This window comes from Anastrepha obliqua, chromosome 3 (genome assembly GCF_027943255.1).
Source record: "Anastrepha obliqua isolate idAnaObli1 chromosome 3, idAnaObli1_1.0, whole genome shotgun sequence".
NCBI lineage: Eukaryota > Metazoa > Arthropoda > Insecta > Diptera > Tephritidae > Anastrepha > Anastrepha obliqua.
The window spans coordinates 52,003,729-52,009,965 of record NC_072894.1 but is presented as its reverse complement, the minus strand read 5'-3'; positions in this window follow the sequence as shown (position 1 = coordinate 52,009,965).

The window sequence follows — 6,237 nt, the reverse complement described above, 5'->3', positions numbered from 1 at the left end:
AGTGGTAGTCAAGAACTTACTCCTATTCAGCTGCCTGCAGAAAACCCTGTGGAAAAGAGACCAGTCTGTTCGTTTAGGGTTTCTGCGGGGTAGCAAGGTCTCCCGAATGAAATCGATTTCGTAGAGGATCAACCTGTGGTCCGAAAACGAGTTCCTCTGGGAGACCGTCCAATTTTCAACCCTAACAGCAGATGAGTTCGTAGAAAGAGAGATGTCAAGAACTTCCTCCCAACCGTTTGATGTTCCCGATGCCGGGAAGACAAAAGTTGGGGTGTTGCCCTTGTTACAGATAAGTAAATTACGGCTTAGTATAAAATCAAAAAGAGACTCACCCCGTTCATTGATCTCGCTGCTGCCCCAAATGGTGTGTCTGGCATTGGCATCGCATCCGATCAGGATGTTCTCCTTCTTGGGCAGAAGAGTATCCACTAGATGCTGCAACTCCTCAGGAGGCGCCGATCTGTCGTGGGCCATGTAGGCAGATACCAGGCAGAAGCAACTGCCACTGGATGGTTCCACCCTGACCGCAGTCACATCCGGTGAACTGAAATTAGATAGCAAAAAGGCATTAATTGTGTTCCTTACTAGGATACAGGCCCTAGGCTTACCATCAGTATGGACATAAAAGAGGTCATAGGATCTGTCTTTCAGTCCCATGATTTTATGCTGCCAGATCCAAGGCTCCTGTATCAGGCAGACATCTATGTCCTCCTCCCGGAGGGTGACTCTTAGGTTATCTGTGGCTAGTTTGGAATGACGAAGGTTAATTTGTAATACTTTTAACAGACTGTTCAAAAGTGTTACTTACCTTTATGACTGCTCCCCCAGTTCGGAATCTGCGTCCGTCCCAGACAGCCGCAGATCGTCGAGCAGCTTCTTGGTGTCATCCCCCAATTTCTCCAGGTCATCGTCCAGGGCGACAGAGGCGGGGAAGACCTTCACTTTGGCCAACCTGAGGCCAAAGCGAAGTTTGAACTGCTGTTTTTCGAGAGCCTCCAGCGACTCGCTGTTAATCAGCAGTAATATGGCTGAGCTATGCTGCTGAGGTTCTTCTACTTTGATGACTGACCAGTCATCTATAGGAACCTCAGGATTCTGGAGCTTGAGACACGGGACAATTTCCGAACTGTCCAGCTCCATTTTCGGCAGCCAGATTCTGGCTCGTGGTCGCCTAGGAATTTCTGAGGCAGGGATGAGCTTTAGCGAAAGCCCCTCCCAGGCGTTGCTAACCGTAGCAAGGCTCTTCTCCAGAAATTCCTTCGAGTACTGGTTGGCACATTTAATCACCCTACAGCCCCGACAGATTTCGCCCGAGTCGAAGAGAGGTGCTGGCCCTTTTTTGTCCATGAGGTGTCTGACGACCATCCCCGATAGCCGTCCCTCAATGGCATCCCAAAGGGGTAACACCGCTCTTCCACTTTTGGTTTTTGCGTCCACGAGGGCAACTTGGAGATGGTCTCTGGCCACCTCACTATAAGCCGCCCTCGAGGCCGCGCCTGCCGCACTGGTTGAAGGGCCCCCAGCCCCCTGGGTTGAGGAGTGTTTGCTCCTTTTGGCCACACGTTCACTCACATCCTGTGAGCGGTTACGTTTGGCCGAGCTCCGTGCCGGTTTTGGCTGTTGTTGTGGTTGTTGTTGTGGCTGGATTAATTTTGCTGCAGACGCGGCCTCGTACTCTCTGATCGCGGCCTCGTACTTCACCCGGTCCTCGGCGTCCCGCTCGTGCGCTTTACCGGCTTGTTCATTCTTGGCAATCTTTGCCAGAATGAATTTCGCCCTCAGGTAGCGCGCTTTGAGCAGGGTACCGGACGACTTCTTCTTCTTTTTGGTGACCTTCGCAGAGGTCGCCGGGGCATTGCCAGGGGTCACCTTGGCGGCCTTACCAGAGGCCCCCAAGGAAACCTTTCCAGAGGCCGCCTTGATTTCCTCACCAGAGGTCGTCTTGGTAGCCGCCTGGAGAAGGCTTGGTCGTAGAAGCGGGGTACTATGTTTAGCACCGCTCGAATGTGGCTCGACGATCGTTTCCTGGCTGGAGGCCAGAAGATCGTCCTCGGAGAGAGTGCCCAGCACACTCTTCGTCAACTCCTTTTCTACTTCGTTTGTTTTTTTATTTTTCTGTTCAGATTCCATTTGCTAGTTGGTCCCACGAGTAGGCACGGAAGGGGTGGTCCGCCACGGCAGAGCCGGCATGCCGTGGTAAGGCGCTTAATACAACCGACCTAGCCTGGGCGTCGGAGGGGACCGTTAAAGACTGGTTGTTTAGACACTACCAGCCATGCAGCTCTCGGCACGGGTACCTCGACACCTTAGCTTAAAGTGCTGACAAGGATATACCGCCTTGTCACCGGTCGACAGAGCCTCGTTAGCGAAAACAGGGAGTACCAAGTCCAGGGCATCAGGTCCTGGACAGTGGGTAGAGGTTGCCAATTGGAGAGGAGTGGCTATATTGTTCGCATCACTTTCCCATTTACCCCCCATTAGTATGAGTATTACTAATATAACTCTTTTTATGTGCTCTTAAGTAAATTATTTTAAGCTCATCTTTAGAAACTAAGTTTAATAATATTTTTCAGAATTAAGTCGCCAAAGGCTGGAAAAACTATGAAAGAACACTTAAAATTCAGAAAAGATCATAGCGCAGGAAGAAAAAAAACTTTAACAGTTTCGCATTCTTGGGGGGAAAAACGCCGGGGAAAATGACAGACATTTCTTCATTTTACTTATTTCTTAATTTTTCATATGGACAAGGTACGTAACAGTCTTTGCTCTTGCTTCCATACTTTATAGATTTTTCTTTTTGTATGACCATCGTTAGGCTGGGCTTTTTCTGGATATGGATATTCCATTACTTTTCCGGAGCCCTTACTTCCAGTGCCCTCCCTTTAGAGCATATTCGAATTTCTTCAAACCGGCAAATTTTCCTACGGGGATACACAGTTCAACAATGAACACATTTAAAGCTAAAAAGGGAAAGTAAACAAACGTTTTGGACATTTCAAAGTAACTTTGCTGCCTTAAGCTGTCATCATACATTGCAAGAAAGTATTCTTGGACTTCTTATGCTGCACAAAATGTTTACTTTCCCTTATGAACATCTGGAAAAGTAGTTCAAGAAATTACTTTCAAACTTTTCGAATGCAAAAAAAAATTATGTTTTTTTCTTTGAGCGATCTGCACAAGTAAGAACTCACTAGCTTCATCAATCATTTATCCAATTTTCGAAATACTTCAGCTGGGTTAACTGGTTGAAAGGATTTTTCTTATCACTTCTGTCAACACCTTTAGCCTGAGCATTGTTTTTGGACTTAATGAAGGTACGTGTAAGTGTTAGTTTCTTTGTGTTCTTCATTACTCGGCCACATACATACAATTTTTTTTGGTGGGTTGGTTGGTACTTCGGAAGCTTGGCATGCCTGCATGTGTATCTTTTCTGGCAAAGTGTATTTGTTTTTCTTATTGTAAGGGTGAACTATTTCGATGTGCTAATATGCCTTGCCTCTAGATATTCACCTTTCGAGCTCTGACTGCCCTTGCCTAATACGTATGTTGTTAAAAATTGTTTTTGCATGCACAGCACGTAAAATGATTTGATTTCAATTTTCCAGATTCAGCTTGTGTCAAATGATAATGTTTACGTATTTCCAAATCATTTCACTAAAGTGCTTTGTTTATTTTTCTCACAGCATTTTTTGTATATTTTGGTTTTTTCTCTGCTACTGAACGGGAATGTTTGTTTTCTTTGTTAATCTTTATATAGAACATGCATAGCTCTGCATAGTAGGATACGATCGGTTATGAATACTAATATGGAATTGGTACTTGATGTTTTTTGTTTTTTGTGCTAAGTTTAAGAATACACCGCTTATTAAATAGGAGGTAGGAGGGGCGAAATTACAAGTGCATTAGTCATCTATTCTTTTAAAACGTATGCAAGTGCTATTTAAGCCACATTCAATAATTAAATACAATATCTTCGCAGAGTTAGGCCTTAGCTATATACCAGGTCAGTCCATAAGTTCGTGCATATTTTACTAATAATTTCACTTTCGTAAGATTTTTGCATACAAAAAATTATTCGCGGAATATAACGCAACTATTTATATTTTCTTTGATATATTGTGCATTCAACAAATGATTTTAATCGAAGCACGTGTTGTTAAAAAATAAAATGGAATCTTCGAACGCGTATAAGAGGCATATTTTGTATTTTTTTTATAAAAGTGTTAAAAATGCTCAACTGCTGCTTCAGAAATAAACACTGTTCACGGAGAGGATACCGTGAGTGTAAGGACTGCGCAAAAGTAGTTTTCAAAATTCCGAAGTGGTAATTGCGAGTGGAGGATGCACCGCGCTGGGTGTCCTAAGGTCTTTAACTCCGACCTCTTGCTCGAACTCGTGGAAGCTGAGCCAAATTTGACAGCCGATATGATAGCTCAGAGGTTAAATTCATCGCATGGAATAGTTCAGAGGCACCTGGTTCAGTTGGGAAAGGTTTCAAAGCTGGGAAAATGGGTTCCGCATAGACTTTCCGTCGCCAACCTTCAGCAGAGAGTGAATGTGTGTTCTCAGCTGCTGCAACAGCTTGAAAATGAAAGTTTTTTGAACCGTATCGTTCCGAATTAGCGGAATTGGATCGTATTTAGACGCCATCAGTTCAACTATCTGTGGACTTTGCAAGAAGCATCGAAAACAGACTATCTGCTTCCCAAGATAGATCTGAAAAGGGTGTATAAAATACGAATACTTGACAAGAAGGATTGGCAGACCAGAGTCATATCAGATTATAGTGGTCACCATATTTATACTGACTCAAAGATGGACAATGGCACTGAACCGGGATTGTACTCAGAACAATAATGTTTAAATTGCTCCTTAAGACTTCCAGACTGCGGTAGCGTCTTCCAAGATAAGATCTAGGCTATAGACAAAGCAGGGAAAACAATAAGACCGTAGGACTTATCTCCAGCAAACCTTGCCATTTTTGTTGATAGTCAAGCAGCGATCAAAGAAAGAATGCAGGGGTCGCTCTCGCTCTCGCTCATTCTACACTACAACACCACACTTTGTTGGGTTCCCGGCCACTCTGGAATGGAGGGAGATGAAAGAGCGGATGAGTGTGCAAGAAAAGGCTCTGAGCTTGACCTTCCGAAAGTGGTAGAGGACGTAAGCATTCCACTAATCGAATTAAACACTGCGGTTGATGTGAGCGTAATCGCGAAAACTACTAACTGCAGGGTATAAAAAAAACACTCTGGCCAAAACTCACAGGCCAGTAGAATGGGTATACTTCGCAATGACTTCTGCAGGATGAAGAAGAAATTGAGTCGGTACGATACCTACTTTGTAAATGTCCTGCACTTTAATCTTGGCGATTATTTCTTTGATTCCCTGGGAAATTTACAAAATGTCTCACTGGAGTGACTAGTTACCTTCTGAAAAATATCAAAGTGGTTTAAGCAACTTGATAGTCGCAGAAAACAACAAAACTGTGTACGTTAAGAAATATTAATATATCTCCAGAAATATTGGAAATATAAATAAAGAAACCGGTGTAATGCCAACCTCGCTAATAAAAGTATGCGACATTAAAGTTCCTTCCAGTAGATCTGCAAGCAGGATATATTGCTAGCAGTGTGCTATTAAGGTTGAACACCTTAAGTAAGTGGTGAAACATGGACTACGGTCACAGAAAGGTCCTAACTGGTATTTCGGAGCTTCCCGGACTGGTGAACTATGCGCCACTCCCTACAATTGCCATTACGTTCACGATCTTACTAGGAATGAGTGGGAACGGGGCGTTGTAAGACGGGGCGAGTCCATCTGTGTATAAGTACATACTAGAATATACGTAGATGTATATTCCGAATATCTGGGGATTTCCTTCAGCTTTCGGCCCACCGACTACTGCAGTGTCTTTCAGGCTGAACTGATGGCAATAATAAAAGCCGTGACACTGGTACAGTGTGACGATAGCTATGTGGCGATAAAATCCCTCAGAACGGAATCGACACGTCGCATAGTAGCCATGAAATGCCGCATATCATTTAACGAGATGACTGAGTCATTTCATCTAAAGGCAATATGGGTTCCTAGCCATTGCGACATCGAGCAAAACTTCTGAGCCGAAGAACTATAGAAACTTGCATACGTATATATGGACGGTGATATAAACATTTCTTTACAGCTCCGTGACCTACTTATTTTTGAGAAAATTGTAGGACCAGCGAATAAAAAATA